Here is a 25,530-nt window from a genome sequence, read left to right on the forward strand (position 1 = left end):
GTTGTGCAATGTCAGAGCTGTCATTCAATCTGGAATCCCTGTTTCTCCAGAACTCTGCCCTGTGGGGTCAGAAAGAGGCAATGGTCACTCAGAAGATCATGGATGCACAGTGTAAGGTTGCCCAATGCAAGGAGATATCAGAGGAGAGACCAGAGCTGGACACCAGGATGGGCACACCATTCCAGCTGCATTACCAAGGGGCTGGCTGGCCCTAGAGAGAGACTCCCCCTGCAACTCCCTGCAACTCATGGGTAAGGCTGTGCCTATTACAATGTGTAGAATAATTTCAACTAAAGGGAGCTTGAAAAAGTCTACCTGGAGAGGTCTTCTTTAGCAAAGAATGCAAGGTCTAAAAATATTGAGTTTAACCAAACATTGTCTAAGAGGATGTGATAATTATCTACAAGTACTTAATAGGCCTTAGCACCAAGGTGAGGCATGAACTGTTTAAGGTGCTTTATGGAGGTGTGAGAAAGTCTTGGCAGGTAGTGATAATTAAATTAAACTGAGTAAAATTACATTTCAGCTGGGGATCTAGGAAAGTCTCCCTTGTCTGTTAAACAAGGGTCCCAAAGAATATGCTTCAGTCATTTAAAGTCAAACTGGGCCAGTTATTAGAGAACATCAGAGAAAGAATCATCTTAAATGGGGGGTGGTGGAGACTTAAGTAGGGAGGAGCTAGCTGGTTTTAATTAGTCACACTGTCCCTTTTGCTTAGAAGGGTTGTACACACCTCACTACCAACTCTAGCTGGGAAGGAAAGATCATCGAGATTCCAGTGGCTCAGAAAAGCAATATTACTGAGAGATCTAAGCTTGGCATTATTTACCCACCAAATTTACTCTTTGAAATGTGTTTGGTCAGCTGTGTTTGGCTTCTGTGACTAGCTGTATTTGTCCAAAGGCTAATTAGCTCGAAGGGTAAAAAGATCAGTGAGTTAATCTATAATCTCAAGTGACTGATGAAATCTAACTGCCAAATGGTGCTGGAGCAGATACTTTTTTAAGGATTAATAAGGCATGCTACCTCTTCTCAAATATTAGGCTTTGGAAGAATAAGACAGGATAAAACAAGAGAAAAGACAATCCTGGATTTTAAAAAAAGCCCTTCTAACATTTATATGGCAATTTCACAAACAAAACTTAGAGAATTTCAGGGGACATGTGTGTAGTACTCGCTAGGTGATTCATAGGTCTAGGGTGGTCTTAGGTAGAGGTTGTTCTTTATGGCCCCTTGATATACAATGAACATTTGACTGTCGAACACTTCCTATGTGCCAAGCACTGGGTTTTACATGTTATGAACTCAGTTGGTCCTCGCAATAACCTAACAAGGCAGGTGCTGTTATTCCTCAGTTTAACAAGTGAGGCCATTCAGGCCCCAAAGTCACATAGCTAGTAAAATTTAAACCCACGGGCTCTGGCTCCAAAGGTTTTGATCTTAACTTCCCTGCTAAACTGCTCTAGGGGGAAAGGAAGGAGACTAGGGGTCAGGGTCAAAGTCTCCCTGGTTCCAGTCCTCTGTCTTTAGATGCATTCTGATAACTTGTGCTCTGATGGACCATGTCATGTAGTAATTTCAAAACACAGCTAAACATAAAAATCACTGGGCTTTGGAAAGTCCACTAAAAGAACCTGTGCTTTTCAGTGCACTGTATTTGTTTGGGAGGGCTACTGTCAGAAAGTACCAAGTACCAAACACTGGGTGGCTTAAACAACAGAAACTTATTGCCTTCTAGCGTTGGAAGTCAGAAGTCTGAACCCAAGGTGTCAGGAGGGTTGGTTCCTCCTGAGGGCTGTGAGGGAGGGATTTGTCCCAGGCTTCTCTCCTTGGCTTGTAGGTCACCATCTTCTCCCTGTGTCTTTTCATGGTCTTATCTCAATGCATGTCAATCTCTGTGTCCAAATTTCTCCTTTTTATAGGGACACAAGCAGATTAGGGCCTATTCTAAGGAGTTCATTTTAACGTGATTACCTTCGTAAAGACCCTATCTCCAAACAAGGTCATACTCTGAAGTACTGACGATTAAGACCAGCGTCTCATTTTTGGAGGAAGACAGAATTCAACCCAAAACAAGCATCAGGGTTACTAGGCAGGTGTAAACATCCATCTGTGTGGTGCAATCCACCATCAGTGCAGCTGGAGGACAGCACAGGCTCCCATCAGTTCTGCGGGGACATCCTAAAAAGCCCAGCCTTCTACCTCCTGGAAGGGCATTGTTATACTTTGTTACCCCTAGCTGGCCAAGAGAAGGGGCAACGTAGGGGCTTGTGAAGGATTTTTCTGATCTGTAAGACTGAGCCCAAACATTTAAAAGACCGCTCTTTGACACTGTCCTGCTAGAGTCCAATGTTTCCCTCAGCTACCCATCAAGGTCGTGGGAGAACAGCTTGAGTGAGGGTTGAGGTACCCACCTGGGGCTCAATTTGCTCCATGAAAAAGAGACAAGCTCCCATCCATCATAGGATGGACTTAAACTATGGAAAGTCACATCCCTGATCCTGTCTTCAAGGGCAGTGGTCTCCTCCCTATTTTGAAAAAAATCTATGTATACCCTCTATGTACCCAAAAAAATCTATGTATACCCTCTATGTACCCATTTTAAGTTGATGGTTGAAATTTTTCATCACAGTTGTAATAGTTGCAAAGAACCTAATTTTCAGTGTATAACAATATTGACAGAAAAAATAAAACTGTTACATCACTCTTTTAAATGTATCCTTGGGTATACATACAATAGGGATTTTATACCCATAATTACTCATTTAAAAATATATGAATAAGCTCTTTTTTAAGTTGGAAATTTTATATCATTTTTCTCCTTTAATAACAGGTCTGCAAACTCTCTATGTAAAAGGCCAAATACTATTTTAGGCTTTCCAAGCAGTCTTTGTCCTAACTACTCAACGATGCCACTGTATCACGAAAGCAGTCTTAAACAGCACACAGATGAATAGGCATGGCTGTGTTCCAGCAAATTTTATATACAAGAATAGGCAGTGGGCTGGATTTGGTCCATGGGTCACTGTTTGCCACCCTGTCTTAGAACCCAAATTCCCATTCTATTTCCCATTGTTCCCATTCTGCCTCAATTCTACTCATACAGAATTTTAGCATGATAGAATTTTATGCTTAAAAGTCAACTGTGAATCATACTACTACACTTCTCTGAAACAAAAACATATATATACTAAAATCTAATTTAAAATACATTTTCTGTGAACAGGAAGCTATAAAAATATTCTTCCTCATTGAGTTTAACAGTACCATTATTAATACAAAGTAATTAGAACAAATATATTACAAATGTTGATAATTATTAAACCCGAGAGAAAGATTTTATTGGGACTCCATCTCTTATAAAGATGGGAACCCATTTATGGATCTTTATTTGAAGGACCTGTCACATTGCCTTTGTGTGGCTCTCAGAGAATGTTTCCACACTTTGGGCCACACATGTTTGTGAGACCTGATGGAGGTGAGAGGAGACCCTTCCTTTAGCAGGCTGCTGGGGAGGGTCACAGGTGCCCCTCTCAAGATGGGCTTTAAGGTACAGGTGGAAACTGAGAATGGGGAATGGATCACCTTAAAACTATCCATGCCTGCCTTTCTCTTGAAAAGTCTTCACATTCTTCAGGGGAATGAGCACCCCAGACTGAAGACTACTTTTCTAATGCATTCGTTATAAATCGATGTACAGGGAGTGAGGCTGAAATGAAAGCATTAGAGGTTGGTAAAAGGAACAGAGGCTTGTGAATCAGACAGACCTGGATTTGAATCTCTCTGTGCCACTTACGGGAAGGATGATGAGCTAACTCACTACATCTGTTTCCTTATCTGTAAATAGGGATATAATGCCTTTTAACATTGCTCTTAACGCTGCAATGAAATGTATTAGCGTAAAAGACGGAGACGGAGAATCCACACTAAGGACTCCCTTGAATCCCACCCTCTGTCCTATGAGTATAGGGGGATGCGCTCTTTCATAAAAACCTGTATCCTAAGGGGTGTGGTATATAGATGCAATGAATATTATTAAGTCATAAAAAAAGGGAGGAAATTCTACCATTTGTGATAACATGGATGGACCTTGAAGGCATTATGCTAAGTGAGGTAAGTCAGAGAAAGCCAAATAGTATATGATCTCACTTATATGTGGAATCTAAACAAACAAACCACCACCACCAAAATACCAAACTCATAAAAAAAGAGATCAGATGAACGGTCACCAGAGGTGGAGGGTGAGGGGAAGGGGAACTGGAGGAGTGTGGTAAAAAGGTACAAACTTCTGGTTATAAGTCAGTACTAGGGACATGATTATAACACAATGACCACAGTTAGTACTGCTGTGTGGTGGAGAGGAAAGTTAAGAAAGTAGATCCTAAGCATTCTCATCCAAGGAGAATTTTTTTTCCTTCTCTTTTTATTGTATCTATAGGAGAAGATGGATGTTAGCTGAACCTATTGTGGTCATCACTGCACATGTGTAAATCAAACCCCATCATGCTATACTTCTTAAGCTTACAGTGATGTATGTCAATTAGTTCTCAGTAAATCCAGGAAAAAACTCTTGACAGACCACTGCATGTAGTAATTTTAAAGTAACAGCTACATTAAAAATAATAATTTTTAAAAAAGACTTGGAAAATTCCATTAAAAGGACCTATGCGTATGTAAAGTGCCTAGCACCTAGAGGGCACAATTCTTAGAACCACCAGGCAAGTGTTTCTGACATAGCTCCGGCCTTGAAGCCAGTGACTGGGAGTGAGTCTCTACAACTACATCAGGGACGGGAGAGAGAGACAGTGCCACACACCGTTGGTGTGACTGCTGTAGAGTTACTACAGTGCTCAGAGGGCTAAGAGATTTTCCCACCCCCTGCTACTCAGACCTCTCCCCAGGTGACATGGAACTGCAATAGCTCCCTATCACCATCATGGCAAATTCTTGCTCCCTTGACAATTCTAACAGTTCAGAAACCTTTGGTAAAGTGAACATTTTTCGGTTCATCTATGTTTTATCTTCTAGGCTGCTTTGCAAAAGGTAGGATAGTGGACAGCTCTTGAATTTGCTGTTATGGTTCAGTTTTTCTTCATTGTTCATTTTCACCTCTGTGCCAGCAAGGCCATATAAAGTAGCAGAGTGAGGGGAACAAAGGCAAAAATCAAAGGCAGTTATTGGTCAGTTTGTTTTTACCAATTACTTTCAAGTTGTTTTGAAAGAACTCTTACAAGAGCCCAACTTTTAAAAAGTGGATCTTTATTCCTTATGGTTAGATGCACCAGCACAGCTGAAAAGCTGCATATAATTTTGACCCCTCCAATACTTAACTACTAATAGCCTACCATTGATCAGAAGTCTTACCGATAACACAGTCAGTTAACACATACTTTGTATGTTATGTTTATTATATACTGTATTCTTACAATAAGTAAGCTGGAGAAAAGAAAATGTCATTAAGAAAATCATAAAGAAGAGAAAATACATTTATAGTACTATACTGTAAAAAATCCACCTGTAAGTGGATTCAAACCTGTGTTCTCCAAAGGTCAACTTATATAAATAATTGATTTGTTGGGAATTTTGTTATCGTAGCCTCTCAATTCTGGACAACTTGGAGGCTAATGATTGCATGAAAAATAAACTTCCACGCAGGTTAATCCATAGACGTTCACAGATTATTTATGTTCACAGATAATACCAAGGCCTAGAAATGATACAGAGCAGGCATTCAGCAAATACTGGTTGTTGACTGAATTGAGAGAGCAAGGAAATGTAAACATTGTCCCTTGTTAACAGACATATTAGCAAGTCAATTAATTCCTCTAAGCCTCACTTTCTTCACCTGTAATAAGGTAACTGCACATTGCAACCCTTCCCTCCCCACCCAAGGGCCCACTGAGCCCAGATGAGGGCCCTATGCAGCCTCCACCACAGCACCCAAGTTGTCACCAGATAGAATCTATTTGCCATCCCAGGACTCAGGATCCTTTAAGATCTAGGATGTGATGGGTTTATAGTAAATAGATAACCAGACATAACAAAGAAGACATCACCAATTCTCCTTTCTGGACAGAATACATAATTCAGGGGTGTAAAGTACATGGCTGGGGGGGATTGGGGAGAGAAGAAAGCTACCAAGAAATGCCTGGCAACCTCCATATGGAAGAACAATAAATATGTATGTCTTCCAAAGCTTTATTATGTCTTCATGAAGAAGACAGACAGAGTTGGCACAGGATGGCTAAAACTTGGCAATCCAGAAAGATTTATGGGCCATATGCAGACACCAAAACATCTTTGACTTAACAAATGTAAAAGCCACCAATTATTTATGACAGGTCACAGCTTTCCTGAATGCCACAAGGCATCTGCCAAGAAGCACAATATCATTTGATGTTGATGGGCTTCCAAAATCAGGAAAGCATACGTCACTATGCTGGAGCTTCTGGGACTCACGCTCCAAAAACATGTTTCCAGTGATTCTTTCTCTATAAACAAGGCTGAGTTGTTAAGAGATATTAGATTTGAAGTAATAATAGTAATACTTTATACATTACATTATGTACAATCCACAGAGCACATGGGATATGTTAATTTGTTTATTCTCTGAACATTTCTATGTATCTGATAGGATAGATATTATCTATATCTTGTACATGAGAAAAAAAGATACTAAAGTTTGGAGAGGCTATATGGCAAGACCTAAATCTTACTAGTGGCTAAGCTGGGACTTCACCCCAGGCTCTTTGTTCTAAGGGCAGTGTCCTTTTCTCTCTGGGTGGCCTCTGGTGCTAGCAGGGCAGGGGTGGCCTCAATGAGGATTTAGGAGAGTGATCTGAGAGCAGACAGCATGTGCCCTCCTAGCACTCTAGCTGTCCAATTAGAGAAACTTCCATAGCCAGCGCTGAGCTAGACATTCTCCAAGATAACAAAAAAAAAAAAAGGCTTCTACCCAAGGAATGTAATCATACTATTTTCTCCTTGCACAGTGCATTATGGTATACTCATCACTTACACAGACACCATAACTTAATTTTCATTCACCAACAGCCTTGTGAGAAATGCACCTTTACTTCCATTTTTACAGATGAGGGAACTAAGGTTCAGAGGGGTAAAGTAGTCATCTACCTAGTCCTCAAGAAATTTTAAGGACAGAGGGATCTCCCATCAAGTGGTCTTTGCAAAGCTTCTTGGGTCTACTTTGCAGAGATTTTTGAGCCTGGCTTATGGAATCCAGAGTTGGGGCTTTTGTCCATTGACCCCCTCTGTTCTCTAAAGCTGGAAGTGTGTGGGTAAGAGGGAGAGTGCCACTGGACCGTACCAATATAGCATCCCCAGAGCCCCAGCCTTGGATTGAACCCTTAACATTAAGTAGTCTAGATCGATGCTCAATACCAGTGTGGGTGGCTTTCAGACCAGTTCCTGCTTTGATATCATTCTCTATATATGATAAAACTCCTATAATGCAGATTTCACATTGCTGGACCATTAGACATGAGTGAGCTCCATCTCAGCTGCTAGGACCTGTGGCCTGGCTGGCTCTACTTAGAAATGATTTGCCCAACGATCAAGCCTGTCAGTATGGGCTGCCAGTATGAAGGCCTGAGTTCCATTAGCTGATGGGTGCTTCATTCCAACCAGGCAAACGGATGTTAGAACTGCCCCAGATGCTATCTCAAATGTTCAGCTATAAAAATTCCAACCAAGTCAGAATGAAACTTTATTTCATTATGCTTCCAGGTCTGGGAATGATGCCAGTGAACTGCTCTCCTTGACAGGTCTCTCATCACTTATAGCTCAAAGGAAAGGAAAAGCGAGCTCCCAAAGTGCCAGGCTGCAGCCCTCCTTGTCAGATGGCAACACCTCCATGAACAGCTGAGCAAGAAGATGAGTAAAGAACTGACGTTCCCTTACCCCTGAAACCCTGCATACAGATGATAATTCCCTGGGTGTTCCTTTTCAAAGTCTTGCACAATGCACAGAGCTGAGAAAAAGACATAGGAGAGGGATGAAGAATCAGCTTCAGCTGTAAGCCAGTTCTGATTGCTTGGTAGTGGCTGACTTAAGTGCGGTGTTAAGAGGGATTCTGAGGCTCCATCTGGGTACAGTGGGAAAGATTGCTAGGATCAATGCAATACGGGCCCTAGAGAATAAATTGTTTGGAAGCTTGACCTTGGAAATCACTAAGTCTAAACTTCTCTCTCACCCATGTGTAGGCGCTGTGGAGCATAAACATTAAATGACTTACAAAATTCAGTTGCTAAACTATAGACAATAATTCAAGACCTTAGGTTCTAGATTACTGTTCTGTCATCTATACAAGTGCATTTCTAGTCCTGGATTTCTAGAACATCATAGATTTTGAAATTAGCTAGCAAATTAGTGGACTTCAAAATCCTATGGCAATTCAAAGACAATTATCGTGATGCCAATTTCACTTACGTAATAAACAGCTATTTCCCAGTGTCTCTGTGCTCACTGAAATCCCACAGCACTTCCTTCCACTCATGATAGTCTTTGGTGTAGCCAAACAGCAGATTCACAGAGCAAGTCATCTCGCTCTTAGATTCAACCCTGCCCATGGTTTAATCTCCTTAGTCTGCCAGTATTGCCTCAGTAAAGATGATAACATCCTGCCATGAAAAGAAAGAAATTGCTAAGGGGCCACACAACTTGCTCCAACAAATGTTTGTTGAATGCTTAAGTGCACAAGGCCTGCTCCTTGGAAATTCTGTCCAACGTGCAGGAAATGGGTATAGCTGGACCAGAAGGCATCCCTGATATTAGGGATGGTATTGAACTGTATGGATTTTTTTCTCCCTTTTTCAATGTTTGTGAGATTTCTAAAAGACCTCTTTATTAACCAAAGGTTTAAGCAGACCAAACGTAGACTGAGCTTGAGCTTCATCCTTCTACTTGCAGATCTGGCTGCAGTTCTCAATGTTAGGACATCTCTAGGAGGCTGGGACCGGATGCTTGCAAGAAGGCTTTGCAGCATGATTTTGATCTAGCTTCCTGAAAAAGTTGATTACATTTTCATAATTGTTTTTACATTAAAGAAAAAAAAACCTTGGGGGAGTGGATAAATAAAATAACATATGATGTTGAAGGTAAGGATTTTAAGACCAAATTAACTGTAAGAACTACTTAGTCAATATTTTCTAGCTAAACAAAATTTGCAGTGTTGAATAAAATAGCAATTAAATCATCCCTTAGCCTCAATTTATACTTATCTTCATAAAGAATTATCTGTCTGCAGCAGAGTTAGCCTCTCAATCAAGGTTTGCTTAGCTTATTATTAAAACTAAACCCATGTGTCCTGAACATACTGAGTTGAAGGAGGTGGCCCAACTCGTGGTGAGGGTTGAGGCCACAATACCTGGGGACAGAAAGATGCCACAGGTGGTGAATGTTGACTTCCTGCAACAGGAAAGGGCACACCTTTTAATTCCCCCATGCCAAACAGAATAATGGAAACACCAAGATTTTGCTACATGTTGAGTGTTCCATGTACAATGGTTAAGGGCAAAAGTAACCAAGTTTGTGAATACTAATGTTCTGTTTCTCTGTTGCCAGGGCAAATCTTCTAGGTACTTGATGGAGGTAGAAGAGAGGAAGGTGCCATGGCATGATGATGAGGTTTCTACCTCACTGGCCTGGTGTATCTGGAGAGCTCTTTAGAGCTCAGCACTGTGCTGTCTAGTAGACTAGTCACTAACCGCATGTGGCTATGGAAACTTTGAAATACGTAGCTAGTATGACTGCGCAAGTGAGTTACCAATTTTATTTAACTTTAGCTAATTTATATTTAAAAATTGATACTTCAGTTACTGAAAAACTTTCATGTATGTTTGGGACAAGTTGGGCACGTGAATCTACCTTTTTAACTTAGAAATTTTACAAAATCTAAAAAACAGATTTCCTGTGAAAATTCAGTATCCAAGTTGAGTTGTGCTGTCAGTGTAAATTACCTATTGGATTTCAAAGACTTAACATAAAAAACTGAATATAAATATTTTTGTTAATAATTTTGTAGTTGTATGTTGAAATACTTTGGGCATAGTGGGTTAAATACATATATTATTGAAATTTATAGACCTGCTTTTTTTTTACTTTTTAAATGTGATTACTAAAAAAATTGAAATTACATACATAACTTGCATTATATTTCCACTAGACAGTTTTGGTCTAGAAAGAGATCTGCCATATTATCCCTGTAGGACATTATTTTTTGAATAGCTATTGAAATTGTCTTTTACACATTCACATACCTAGTGTAATAGTAGAAAGCGCATAGTATTAGGCATGCATAGCAAATAACCCATGTTTTTAAAACCTGCTACTGAGACCCCTACAGATTCTTTTTCCGTCTAGCAATGCAATCTTGCTTTTATGCTCTGGTCTGCTATTTCTTTATATGTCAAACTGGAAATTTCAAGGACATCAATAGTTTTTCTTCTTCCATCTAGTGGCCTAACTCCTTCCCCTCAATTTTCCATTAGGAAGTCTTCAGTGGGAATGGCAGTTTATAAAACAGATAGAAATGGAGATGCTCTGAAGTGGGAGTGGAGAACTCAGCCCCCTGACCCCGCTCCACATTGCCCCAGTCCCATCAACGCCCCCAACTCTGAGCGACATGGTTTGAAAACTGTCACATTCAATGATTTTCAGATCTAATCTTCTGAGCCTTCAGCTGCTCCATCAGTGTGTGTCCTCTGCCACTACCTGGAATCTCTTTCTGAGCGGGGCCTATTCACAGGGTCTTCAGAAAGCATGGTAGACTTGGTGATTCCCACATCCACTGAGGGTCACGCACACCCCCAAACCGGCTGCACTGTTGTTCCTGGCCCTTCATGACCCTCAGTGTTACTATGGCAACTGCAAATCATTCCTGGCAAATGCGAGCAAAGGGCAGCCATGAACCTGATGACCTTTCACCTCTCACAGATGGCCCAGGAGGAGCGGGTCTCATACAGAAACTGACCTAGTTCATATCAGTCAAAGAAACACTCCTTGGAATGAGGTGGCATATCATACAATAACACAAGGGGATAAACAAATGGGGCATTTTGGTAACGAGGTTTTACTTAACTCCAACATCTTTTCCTAAATGACACTGAAGAATTCACCCAACTACCCTACAATGCCTTTCCAATTTGACTTTAATTATCTCAATGATTGTTGAATTCAATTCCCCATGGCCTGGTTCCACTAAACAGACTGATAGCTGAGGAGACCTCCGTCCCCTGTCCATTCACACTCCTTCCATCCATGGATGTAGCAAGCAAGTAAATCAACATGTGTGAAAACACAAACCACTTGCCACGTCCTAGCTTGGTAAACATGGGCAAGTTCCTTAATATTTTGGTGACTCAATTTCTTCATCTAGAAAATAGGTATTAAAAATCATCCTGTTGGGGCTGTTTTAAAGCTTTAGGGAGTTATTATGTCTACATACATTATACTGAACAGTGCCTGCCACACTGGAAATGCTCAGGGCAGGTCAGCTTTTCCCATTGTGACTGATTTCATTCCAACTGCTAGGAGAAATGAAGGAGTCTATCATTCCAATTCTCAATGCTGAACTTCAGGGATTGGATTTAACATATTCATATTCACTGTGACCTACCAGGCAACTCTGACGGCCACATGAAAATCTGAGGGAATTCATTTTTCTTTATCTTTACATTTAAGTTTCGAATATGTCCTACATCCCACAAATGCCATGAATAGGCAGTACTAAGAAGCCTCCTCCTTCAGGAGTGAACAGGTATCTGTTCTGGTAGCTTGAAGGAATACGTTCTTTTCAAGTCCTGTGACCCTAGTTTAACAAACACCTCAAGCTGAGAAGTGAGAAAACCACCATGGTTTAGAATTATTTCCAAGACTTCTTCATTCCAGCCTTCAGTGAGAACACACAGGACCTCATTCAGGTACTAAAGCCACTGCGTAGGTCAGAAGCCGATTGGCACAGGGCTGGGGCAGTATTTAGTGGGCCCTCTGCAAAAAGGAGAAAAGAAACTTGAGGGTATAATAAATTCTTGGCTATTTACCCAGGATGGAGATCCTACATGACCCTAAAATGGGGGCTGTCATCAGAGTATTATGTGATCATGCATTCATGTATTTTCTTAGGGCAAGGGGAGAGTTTGAGAGCTTGCAAATTCTTAGACTTCCACGATCCAAAAATAGGTAACTACTCTTAATTTTTTAAAAAACATTTTTAGTGCTTCCATAAAAGGCTGTTTCTTCTCTCATTCTTGCCAACAGGTGCCAATGCCTCACTCATGTCAGTGACATGACTGGGGGAGAGAAGACCAAAAGAGGAGGGAGGGTCATTCGAATGAAATGATGTCACTTAATGCACATCCCCTAGAAACCAGACTTCCTCAAAACTGGGCATGTGTCAAGGTGTGCCTAGGAGTGAGATGTAATAGGGAGAGTTCCCATGCACGTCCTTGCCTCCGATCAGGTGGAATTCTCAATTTGGCACACCATCTTGAGCCTCTTGGGATCAGAGGACAGCCGACATTTCCTAGGGGCCTTCAGCTAATATAACAGGTCACTGACCTGGTCAAGTGACCGGGCTCCCCTGTGTTGTGTACTGTCACCCACGGTGAGGAAACCTGGCCATCTCTTTTCCCATGGCATCAGGTCAGAAGAGCGGGTCAGGTCTCTTCCAACCCCCCTCGCCCTGCTTTCGGGTCTTCTCCAGGCGAAACCATCTCAGCTCTTTTGTTTCTTGACCCGCTTGTCACAGATCCCATTTAGGACACAGCAAATTCCCTTCTACAGCCACGTGAAGACCTACAACACTCTCTTCTGTCAAAAGGACATAGTTATAAAGGACTAGCCAGGAAGATTTCCCATGTTCAACTATTTCACGTGCATGTATTTCTGAACCAGCTGATAATGCTTTCCTCTCTCTTTCTCTCCGTTGTTTGCACCCAAGTGAACTGTAAACAGAAGACATGCAGTGTGCTGTCAGTGTTCCTGGCACAGGAGATAGGGAATTACATTTTTAAAAGAAAGTAACAGTGATGAAGCCTCAAAACCAGCAGAGATGCTGGGGAGAGGTTCTTAGGCAGAGATGGAAGCCCCAAGTTCAGCCCCCACTCTCTGCACCCACGCCAAAAGCAATGCTTCTCCTCACCATGTTCGGAAAGATTATAGTTCCTCTGGAATCCTACCCTGTGCTTGAGTTCTGTCTTGCCATATATATTTTTAAGTTTGCAGCTAGAAGGGTCTCTAAAGGCAAAGAGTTTTTCCTTCCCCATGCTGCCTCTCCATTGCCTGTTTACAGCACTGCTTTCTTATTTTTTCCTGCTTCTACCCAAAGAAATCAAGAATTTCATCACCAGTGTCAGAAAATTAAACCCCAGGGAGCAAAGCAATAGCTCAGAGCAACCCTTCCCTGGCAAAGAGCCAATCCTTGAATATAACTTTGCAAACCCTGTCTGGTTTTCAGGGGTTGAAAAGGATGCAAAACAGAGTCATTTTGAAGCGTGGTTTTTGGCAACTAAAATCTCCCTGCACTTCAACTCATCTTTGCAATTAATTTTTTAAAAAGAAAGAGAACATATTTTGCTTTAGAGACCAGGTTTCATGAAAGAAGTCAGGGGCATGACCTAGCTCGGTTGCACACTTCCCAAGCCAAGATCAGCAGTGCATGCAGAAGAGATGCCTCCTTCTGTGCTTGGGGGTCTGAAGAAGTGTTTGACAGACCATTGTAATAACATTTCTCTTCACATTGCAAACACCAGCAACCCAGTCAAGCTGCTTACCATTCAGCTCTGTGCCTGCACCTTTCTCCCTCTTCCCAGCAATGCACAGGGCTGACTTATTAATTTAGCTTTAAAAGCATCTTCTTTTGAAATGGATCTATACCCAGGCAGATAAAGCAAAACTCCACTCCTCATACTCATCCTAACTAGACAAACCAATATTCCAGTATAATACACGGTCAACTACAAATCCGATCCTACCCAAGCAATACAAGCAGGCTTTGGAATACAGAAGCTCACACATCACAAAACCCCAGAATGCCTGTTCTTCCATGTGCTTGTTCCAATTCATAGTTTTCTCGGCAGACAATAGGACAAAGCTGCATTTTAGCTCTGGCTGCTAATACCGGCGGACAGATGTGTAAGACTGAGGTTTACTCACCAAGCTCCCGTAAGTCCATCTTTCCCAACTACAAATACTGCTGCTAAGCTGCTGCTGCCACCAAATGACTTAGAGTCGTTCCCCAGAAGAACAATGTGCTGGAATACCAGACGGTTCCTGAGTAAGCTTGTTCACGAAATAGGTTTCCAGTTGAGCCATGTGAATGGAGACCTGCCGCACACCTTTGAATGGTACACACTTCAAGTCCAGAAGAATAAGCATGTAGCTTTGCTTATGTTTATGGAGCTCGAGCCCAGGGGTGCTCCGATTGGCAGGAATCGCAGAAAGATCAGCCAATCAAAGGGAACCTCCATTTCAGGGAAACTCCTGCTCATTTATTTAGCATCTTCAGAGATCATCGGCTTTTCTAGGAAGAGCTTTTCTCTTATAGTACCACAAGAGAAAAATAATAACTTCACTTCAATTGTGGTGCCCTATGTTCTTTCATCAATAAACACAGAGCTCCTCTTCTCGGTGTTCCTCAATACCTCCACTTTTCTTATAAAGAACTTAAAAAAAAAAGAAAGAGAAAAAGGAAGAAAGAGAAAAAGAAAAGAGCTGGTAATGGGCTAGAGATAGTTCATATTCATCAGCCTCCACCTTGTTGGGAGAAAGGAAGGGGGGGAGCGCCTGGGCTCGATAATTACTGATTCTGTTGCCATGGAAACAGACTGGCTGCAGCGAGTTGGATTCGTGTAGAACATCTGCTGCCAGACCCATAATCAACTGCAATCTCATCTCCCCCCTCCCTACTTTTATTTGATTGTGAGTTTGCTTTCTCTCTTCTTCTCTTCCCATGCAGTTTCTGCCCAGAAATGGCATGTAACTGCCTTACTTTGTACACATAGCACACACGCACCAGAGGTGCTCACATGCCCAGAGATGCGTGCAGGCGTGCATCCCAGCAGGACTATACGGAAGGATCTACACTCGGATTCCTATCCAGAATGTAAACAAGCATAAACACTGCGTCTCCGCCCCTAGTGAAAATTTACTGTAAGTTAACCTCAAGAGTGAGTGGGGTATCTTTTAAGATATTTGTCACCTAATAGCCCTGAAGCCCCCAAAGAAAAGTTTGCAATGGCATTTCGCAGAGGGCAACGTGATGGTTCCTAGCAAACCTTTGTAATGAACCGATTAAACGGAGAAGCTTGTAAAAGATTTTTAAGCCCCAAATCTTTAGGCTCAGCTTCTTCTCTTATGCTAGCAGCTCACAAGGCATGGGGAGGGGGGGTCTCCCTGGGGATGTCCTGAGTCCATCTACATCCCCCCGACTCCTCTCCTGTTTGCTCCAAATTCCCCTAGTTACAGGTACCAGAGTTAATGTCAGACTCTGGATGTGCTATCTTTCTCTATAACAGCAGGGGCCGCCACTGAGCAACGAATGGCTGCATGGCCAGGTCAGACACAAGAGGGGACTCATGGTGGTAATCTCACCTTTGTGAGGCACCCCTGCCTCACACCTGCTTTGTGCCTGTGGAAGCCTTCAGTTCAACAAAGACTGAAGATGGCAAATGTCAAAGAAGGCTATGATTCTGGTTTAAGTTAGAGAGAAAGGAATTATTCTGTCCCATCATCATGAGTATCAAGGAGAACCTTCTCTTTCCTGAAGGTCTCTGCAAGCCTGGTGCCCTCAAGCCATCAATGACACAGAGCAAGCTTCAGAAGGGGCTTTGCACAACTCTGGCTCTTGAAGCCAAGGTGAACTATCCATCTACCACACCCCCGCAGTTTCATAAGCTACAGTAACTCTGGGCCTCCTTTATTCTGAAAGGACTCTCAGTCCAAACCCCATTCCTCTTGATCTCCAAGTGCTCAGCTCAGGCACAGTGGTCTTGATGTTGGATTTGTCCCTTCAAGAGTCTGAATCTTGATTTTATATTTTATCTCTTTTTGCCCCTGTGAGGTTGGATAGGAATTCTCACCTATGTTTGTCCTCTCTGGCACCCAAACCCAACTCTGGCCATCTTCCTTAGCTCTGTCCAGATGACCTCCACCCTCCAGGATGGTGGATATCTCAGGTTTTTTTGACTGCCTTTCTGGAACATCTCTAATCTCTTCTGTCTACTCTCTTCTGCCATTGAGGACACCTACCCCCTGCTCTCTCACACTCCTGAGACCATCCAAATCACCACTGTCTTTATGCAGAAACGTGGCATTCCAACCTGGTCTTCCCTCAAGCAAAATTTAAGCATTTGTTCCATAAATACACAGTGAGTGTTTATATGCCAAGCACTGTGCTAGTGACCAAACAAACTGGCCTGGTTTTTGCCTTGTGGCACAATAACTTGAGTGGAGGAGAAAAAAAACATGAGAGCATAACTTTCATATGGGGTATGAGAGCTATGTGCCATGAGCACAAATGAAAAGATTGAACTTAGTAAGGTCAGGAAAAGTATCTCAGAGGAAGTGATCCTTGAGCTAAGATCTATAGGACGAGTAAAAATTAATAAACTAAAAGTGAGGGGAACAGTGTCTCAGGCATAAGAAACAGCACATGGGAAGGGCCTGTCTAGATGCACACTGCCTAGGAGGGAGTGTGGTATCTTCGAAAACTCAAAATAAGCCAAATGCTGCTGATTGCAGTGAGAATGACTGGAAGGATGGTGTAAGATTAGCTTGGACAGTAAGCAAAGGCTAGACTTGTAGGGTCCTAGAGACCACATTAAGGACGTTGGCTTTCACTCTATTGGCAATGACAAACCATTAAAGTACTCCATTAAATGATTCCCTGCCCCCCAAAACACTTACATAACTCAATATATGAATCTATTTCAAGGCATCTATAACTTGTTGGACTGGTCTAGCTAATATTTACGGGGCAATTAATAGTCCAGATAGCATTCCAAGCACTTTATATGAATTAACTGATTTAATTCTCACAGAAACGCTGTGAGGTATTACTATTATCCTTATTGTACAGAATGAGGAAACTGAGGCATGCGGAGGCTAAGTAACTTGACAAAGTTGACCAAGATACAATGTGGCAGAGTGGGATTTGAACTAAGGGATTTGAACCAAGGATTTGAACCTAGCTCCAGCTTCTTTAAGTGTGATCTACAGGGACCACCTCTGTCAGAATCACTGGGAGTTCTCCTCAAAATGAAGATTCCTGGGATCCTACTGCATCCTTCCTGAACCAGAATCCCAGGGAATGGAGTCTAGGGACATTTCCTCAAGCTCTACAGGGGATTCCTACACACACCAGAGCTTGAGAATCACTGCTAAGAGATGTTTGTGTAAAGGAAATGAATTCATTTTTAATGTATAAAATGGAGAAGAGCTTTTTTTTTTTTTTTTTGAGAATGGGGGGGGTGAGGTGTCTCACTACTCTGAGCCATCCCAAAAGACACATCTACGTCAGACCAAGGTCACCTTCCTTTGATTGACTACAGATTCTCGAGTTGAGGGTGGGTACCATTGCAGAGTTTGGGGCTTGGTAGCTGCTAGGAGCAGGTATGTGAAGAAAGAACATGGGAGTTCTTAAAGACTAGATTCACCAGGTGGAGATGCTATCAGACCTGCCAGCAATAAGACAGGTAGATCATGTAGTATGGTGGACACTATGAAATGTCATCAATTTTCTTCAGGTAATTTTTTCCTAGGAAATTCATTTTTAAGACAAAATTGCAAGGTAGACAGAGAATACTTTTTGTCCTTCAGTCTGTTCTACCCTCCTCATCTATTCAAAAGCTAGCAAGCAGGGCCTTTGGTTCACCAAGCTAGTCAAGGTGTTAGTTCTGAAAAATACTGCTTCACCTACATTTCCACAGGGGTCACTTTATACCAAATAGCTACACGGTCTTTAGAGAAACCTCCAAGGAATTTTTCCATAGAATCTTGTCTAGTGGTTTTGTTAACTGAAATCACAGACTGTTAATTTGGCCATCACTGTGTATTCTTTCCTTTCTAGACTTGCAATGAAAGAGTCTATACAAGCCTCAGAGCTGCTGTTGAACCTCAAAAAGGGGAAACCTACATTTTATTGGTCTGATATCTGAACAAGTCCCCAAGAATTGGTATGAAGTATAATGGACCTGAACTATAGAGGCTCAAAATGTATCATCAGTGGCATGTCATCAATCTTCTGAACACATTCAGATTTATTATGTGCTGTCTACAGATAGAAGGGAATCACAACATCAACCTGGAAGATAGGGGGGAAAATCACCCCTGGGTATCGGAATAAAAATCAAAAGAAATCTCTTTCCACTTCACCCCCACATTACAGTCTGGATTCTCTGCTCTGCCCTGGGTAGGCACTGCTGGTACCATTTACCCTGCACTTTCTTGGGGAGCAGATTCAAGCTAATTAAATTCTATTTCTTTCCATAAACATGATTTGGTAAATATATTATTACCAAACTTGATGTATAATTCATATAACTTTATAGTGCTTTTTATATTTATTTATTTATTTATTATTTATTTATTTTAAGATTTTATTTATCTGACAGAGAGAGACACAGAGAGAGAGGGAACACAAGCAGGGGGAGTGAGAGAGGGAGAAGCAGGCTTCCCGCTGAGCAGGGAGCCCGATGCGGGGCTCGATCCCAGGACCCTGGGATCATGACCTAAGCCGAAGGCAGACGCTTAATGACTGAGCCACCCAGGCACCGCTTTATAGTGCTTTTTAAATAGATTCACAAATCAAAAAAGAATTGTTAGGTGATATGTATTTTTGGATCAGAAAATAAAGTGACTATTGTAGAATGACTTCTAAACTAGCTGGCTAAATTTCCCTTAGTTTGCCTACTGGTCTTAACTAAAATGAACACCATTTACGATGAGCATTTAAAAAGGAGCTGAAGGGGATTCCATATACTGGGCTATAGAGAGGTGGCACTAAAAGCAAATCCTTCCATTTTCCTGTTCCTGGTCCCAAACAGATTACTTCCATAATCTGGGCATCCATTTCATCAGGATGCATGTTCATCCCTGGAAAGTGATGTGATGGTAATGACTTCCATAGTTCATGACATGGTTACCCTGAACCCCATTTTTGTTTGGTCAATTGATTCTTAAGAAGGAGGTCATAAGGGTCAAAGTGAGCCTCAAAAGAATTCTGGACATGTAGGGTATAGGGCATATATTGTAGAAGGCTTATCTCTAACTACATCTTGGCCTTCTCAAGGTACACTCCCTCTCCTGACCATATATGCAAACATGCATGCGTGTGAGCACATGTGTAGACAAACACACACACACACACACACACACACACCTGAATTCACTTCCACCCCAAACAGAAACAGGCCCAGTAAAGTCCAAACCAGACCATATCTCCCAAGGATGTGTGGTCAGAGGTAGCGACTCTGCCCTAATAGGTCAGAAGTATAATTACTACTGGCTTGGTTCAACTGTTATTTCATTCAATAGACATATTTCTTTAGTGAGTTGGGCTTAACCAGTAGATAGTTATCTCTGTTTTTTTTTTTTAACATGGTGAATTTTAAAACCAAAACATACGCAAAACTTCAACTAAACATGGGCAGGATAATTTTATATATCTTTTTATCCCCAAGGGGAGATAATCATAAAATATTCATAGAAAAATCCCTATACAAAGGGAGATGCTCCTCAGTTTTTCACACTCATGGGGAGATGACCATAAGTAGAACTTACCAAGTCTGCTATAATGTCACTCTATCTTTAGGTCCCAGGATGCTAAGCATTACCTGATACAGCCTTGACATCTGTGGGAGGATGGGAGAAATAACAGCAAATGTATATGCAGTGCTTACAAATGGGCCACTACCATTAAAGAAATGCCCATTCTCCAAGAAAGGAAGCTGAGACCCACAACGTTTAAGTAGTATGTCTATAGTCACCATCCAGTAAGGGTGAGACTCAGGATTCAAACTTGTGTCTGTGAAGTACCATAAGCAGTCTATTACACCACTGCCTCTGAGCTCCCATAAGCAAGTTGTTTGGAGCAGGTGGGATTATTCCAAAAGCATTCTAAGGCTGACTTACATTTTATAAATCATATTTATGAGACATTAATGTGAGTAGGTTTATTTCCCCTGGACTTTGCCATTTTTGTATTTCCCTTAAAAATGCCTAAAACATAAGCAAAACCTACAAACACCAAAATAAAAACCGGATCTACAAAATGCAAACACGTCTATAAGTAAATCTTTTATTCTTTGCTCTTCCAGAGCTTGACTTCTGATAGTTGACTATGATTTGCATTCATGGGGTTGGACAGTCAAGGTTTGGAAGTCCTTGAGGTGTGATAAACTTGACCAGATGGAACAGGCTGACCTGAGAACGGCATGGGGGCCAGAAGAGCAGGGCCCAATATGATGCATCTGTTATAATTCTGGAGTGCCTTCAAAGGAATAGTTGGTGAAATTCTGAAAGCTTAGCATCTTGCCAGCTTGAATCTTCCAAATATACCATGGAAATGCATTCCAGAAAAGCAGGCTGCTGACAAATCATGCCAAAAGGAAAAATGAAAATGCCAAAATCCTTAACTTAGACTTGCCAAGCATGTCTACTGGCAATATGGTGGCAAAAAGCTACTGGGCCAAAGGTAGGATATTCTTTAGGTGACATAAAATGAGAAACAGCTTCTTTGCCATTAGGAAAAGGGAAGCTTTGGGGCTGTTAACACATTCTTCTCGGTTTTCAGCTCTCATGCATGAGTGAACCTCTTTCAATTCTGAAACACCTATCAATTTCACACACAAGTAGTTCCACCTTTCGAGAAAAAATATTAGTTTCTGACATTCTCAATAAGAGAACCCATTTCACAGCAGTTGGTAGAGATTAAATCTATGTTTTATCAAACAGTTAACATTTGATGCCTTTACTTTCTCTGCTCTTTCTACCCACAGATTCGCAGATAGTCTGTGGTCCTGGTCTCTTGTTACAACAGGGATTACACTGCAATAGAACAGGGTAAACCAGAGAGGTGGGGGGAGGAAGGGAGGGTTTGCTGTCAGCCAGAGGGAAACCAAGATCGAGAAGGTGAGCAGACGTAGTTCACCCAAACAAGGAGGGAAGGAAGAGAAGGTTCTAGACATGTAGGAAGTCAGTTCCCAGGGGTCACGTTCTGAGACGCGAAAGGGGACGGGCAGAGCAGAAGGAGTTTGACGGCTTGGAAGGGGGTCCAGTAGGGTCTTTAAAGGGCCAGCTATGAAGCCACAAGGTGAGGACACCCCCAAGACCAGGAGGATCACCATGTGGAATTCCAGGGCGAGCCCTGTTTAAGCCATTATCTGTACTCTGTCCCATGGTAAAGAACTTGACATTGTCAGAAGCCAGTCACATCACAATGATGGGCTCAGAGCTCCAGGAATATCAGCAACAACCCAGCACCTCTCTAGGAAAACCCACTGGGAGTGCGCCTGCTCCTGGTGAACCAGCATTGCCACCACAAGGACAGGCCTCTTCTTCAACTCAGTGCTTCAAAACCATCAGCTTGGAAGAGCCAGATCACTTCAAACCGCTCTCTACTGTACTTTCAGTGGAAGGAAGCTTTGAAATGTGAACCATAACCCTCTAGGCAAATGATAGTGACAGGTTATTCCCAACTCTCACAAAGAATGAGCCCTGAAACCTAATTTGTGTAGCAATTAAATTCACACAAAAATACAATTTTATTTTATTGCTCAGTACTTGCCTGTATCTGTAAGCTAGCAACTGCAGGAAGGAGTTAATTTGATAATATAAATAAAAACTGGCCCCAAAGGGCAATAACCAATCCATTTACATGCAAAAATGTTCCTCTTCCAAGTCATCCTAAGGCAAATATGAAACATGATTTCCAAAATGCATCGCCTACAATTCTCTTGACACAGTGACAGGCATGAGAATTGTAGAGCAAATATTTCAAATAATCACACATGTTCAACCATGAGTAAGTGCTCTTGCTTATATTTTGGGGGAATCTATTGTGTGTGAGACATCTCAGCTGTTCTGTGCATACACAGAAAAAATATATTTCACCAAAAAAGTCCAGTTTGGAAGTAAGAAATTGGCCTCCATTCATTCAACCAATGTTTAGGAAGTGCCTATGATGCGGGGCGTCTGGGTGGCTCAGTCGGTTAAGCATCTGACTCCGGATTTCAGCTCAGGTCATGATCTCAGAGTCTTGAGATCAAGCCTGGGTCAGGACCCCACACTCAGTGCGGAGTCTGCTTGAGATTCTCTCCCTCTCCCTCTGCCCTGCCCCCACTCTCATGTGCATGCTCTCCCTCTCAAATAAATAAATACATCTTTAAAAGAAAAAAAGGAAGTGACTATAATACATTTTCACATGTTGCCTCTGTTTCCTTCAAGTCTCGGGAACCTAAGCAGCCTTAATATCTTGAAAATAATAAAGCACCACTTACTTAAATTTTCTCTTCATGCATTTCTTAAATTTCATGTTTTTTTCCCCAGTTAACTCTGTTCTGCTCACCTGGTAAGCTTCTATCCATATGTTCAAGCCCTCCTAAGGAAGGTCCTTCCTCTATGGAATTCCTTCGAGTTGCTTCCATATAATGCATGGGCTTGCACTCTCCCACGTGTCACGTTATTTCATAATTATCTCTTTCCAGAGCTTTCCTCACTGCTGTGAACTCCTGAGAGTCAGATTTATTAACACAACATCAGGAATACCATCTTTAGATGGCTCTGATACCTTAGTCCAAAATACAAAATCTTACTGCAAACCTTTATACTTATAGAAGTTACAAAAGCCTTCTGAGCGTTCCTCTGTCATTCTACCCAACATCATGGATAAAGTTAGGAGACGAGCATATCTTTGAAAACTTCTCAGTGACTCATTTCATGTGTCTCCCATTCCTCCCTCTTCCCACCCCTGCAATCCCCAGCCTGAGAGGGAAGAGCGGGTGCTGGAAAGCACTCCTGAAACCTCCCTTCTGGAAACTCATGTTTTCGGCATCCAGGTGCTGAGCGCAGCTCTGTCTGCTGTCTGGCTCCCTTTTTCAAGGACGTCACATCTGTTCAGAACTCCCTTCCAGTTAAGCAGTCTTCCTCCAGTGGAGCCTCAGAGGGCTTTTGATCTTTGTACTAGTCAACATCAGGATAAGGATGCAAGGACTGACTAAGCCAATACAGCTGGCTTAAACCCATGCTTTATTTCAAGGAAGAATAAACAAAACTTTGCTTCAATTTATAACATGGGGTGTTGAGATCAAAGAATTCCCTCTAGACTAGAACTACTCATCATACCAGATTTGGAGCCTGGTGACAGTTCTATATCCCCCTATTTTAAAATTGGTTTTAAAAACTATGACTGTAAGAACATACATGTTCAGTAGAGAAAATGTACAACATTAAAAACATAATAAAAGAGAAAAAATTATAACTAATTACACCATGCAGAAGAAACCATTGTTAAAGAGTTTTAAACCTTCTTAGTTTTTATTTTTACTTAGTTAAGACATAATTTTGCATTCTGCTCCCCCACATTTAGCATAATATAAAAAATGTTTTCTTTTATTTGGATACCATTCACAAACGTCATTTTGAATGACTGAAAAATTTAACATATCAATACATGTGCCCCTAAATTAATTTATCATATCCTCTTTGCTGAAATGTGAGTTATTTCCCATGTTCTTGCTGCTATAAATAACAATGAAATGAACATCTATATGCATACCTTTCTTTTTTGCCCCAGAATGGCTATGATTCTAAATAGCCACATTGCACTGAATGACTTTATAAATGACGTCATCAACTATCCGTGAATTTCCCAAAAGCAGTTTGTCCCAACAGCTTTCTTAAAATTCTATTGAAATGTTTCAAGGTTTCTGCCAGCAGAGTGGTAGCAAGGGGCCCTTTGATATCACTGTGGATGGCAAGTCTTCCTTTCCTTTTTATAGAAGGAGCTCCAGGGTCTTCTGCCCCACATAAACAAGGGAGGGGCAGATAGGGGGTGACTAACTTCATGAACAACTGGAGGCTGCTCTCCCAGACTTGGCCACAGCCTGATTTGAGACATGAATGTGTTTGAAAGCATCTCGGCCCCTGGTCTCTGTGCAGGAGACACATGCCAGCAGGAAAAATCAGTTGGCTTTTGTCAGGCAGTAAAATACCATCAAAATAAACTCTAGAAGTGTTTTTAAGCCACACAAACAAAATTCCATCCCCACCTTTTTTATTTTCTTCTGGAAAAAGCTTCATTTTTTTTTTCCTAGCGCTAAAAGAAATCATCACTCTGAAGAATCACTTCTCCTATCATATCTTAGCCACACAATGCCCTTCACTTATGGACTGATTTTGTTCTATAGTTTGCAAAGTTTGTTCTAGAATGTACTTTTTCCTTTTAAGACATTATCAGCTTATTTTTTTAAAAAAGAAGCATTGTTAGCTTCTTTCTTTTTTCCATTAATGGCTGGATAAAAGATTCAATCCAGGTCACATGTGTTGAGCACCTATGTAATTTTTTTGGTAGGTGCCCTAGGTGGAGAGGTGAGGAAGAATTTGTCCTTGTTCTGAGGAGTAAGGGGGCGAGAGTGTAGATAACTAAGGCTAGTCTATGACCCGGTTTTCAAGGGGTTCGTCTAGGATTCTGCAGTATGGCTTCAAAGCAGCCATGAGGTGGGACAAGGGATGGCCAGGGACCCGTTTTAAGCAAGCTAATTTGACAAAAGGAGGTTTCAAACTCAATGTATGGCTGAGTCTGGTAAGTGCTACAAAGCAGGGAAAAAGAAAGCGTGCCTGAGAGGAAACAATTAAGTCCACCGCCATGGAAGAGCTCCACAGGGCCCACGAGCTGGGCATTGAGGGATGGGCCAAATTTCAGCAAAAGGGTGAAGGGTCTTCCTTGCTGAGGGAACATGGGTAAGGACAGAGACTTGGAAGTACAAGGCATGCTCAGGGAGCCATCAACAGGATTAATTAGAGGTTAGTAGGCATGTGTTGAAGAGTGAAATAGGCATTTTGTTTGGAAAAGTGGTTTGCAGTGGAATGTGGAGCTTTTATTATCATGCTATAAGAAGAGGGAAGCTAAGATGTTTTTTAGTGTGGATGTATTATGAGAAGAATTATGTTCTATAAAGGTGTTTCTGGGGGCACCTGGGTGGCTCAGTTGGTTAAGCATCTGACTCTTGATTTCAGCTCAGGTCATGATTTCAGTGTCCTGGGATCGAGCCCTGGGTTGGACTGGCTCCACTTGCTCAATCTCTCTCTCAAATAAATAAATCTTAAAAAGGAAGGAAGGAAGGAAGGAGGAAAGGAAGGAAGGAAGGAAGGAAGGGAGGGAGGGAGGGAGGGAGGGAGGGAGGGAGGGAGGGAGGGAGGTGTTTCTGGTAGGGGAAAGAGAACTTCCAGGTGGGCCAAGTCCAGATTCAGGGAGAACAATTAAAGGACAGACACAGTCTCTGTAAGAGATGATGGTGT

General features: G+C 41.8%; 1 protein-coding gene across 8 annotated transcripts in view; it reads right to left on the reverse strand.

Annotated features, from left to right (window-relative positions):
* Positions 1 to 25,530, reverse strand: part of ELMO1 (engulfment and cell motility 1) — a 553,802-nt gene that overhangs the window by 118,341 nt on the left and 409,931 nt on the right. Inside the window, exon 1 of one of the 8 annotated variants that reach the window (XM_027573076.2) lies at positions 14,170 to 14,665. The exons of the other annotated variants lie outside the window; for them this stretch is intronic. The gene's annotated coding sequence lies outside the window, so the exon portion shown is untranslated. Of the gene's footprint in view, positions 1 to 14,169; positions 14,666 to 25,530 lie in introns of those variants that run through there. 8 annotated transcript variants of the gene reach the window in all.

Source organism: Zalophus californianus, chromosome 12 (assembly GCF_009762305.2).
Source record: "Zalophus californianus isolate mZalCal1 chromosome 12, mZalCal1.pri.v2, whole genome shotgun sequence".
Classification (NCBI taxonomy): Eukaryota; Metazoa; Chordata; class Mammalia; order Carnivora; family Otariidae; genus Zalophus; species Zalophus californianus.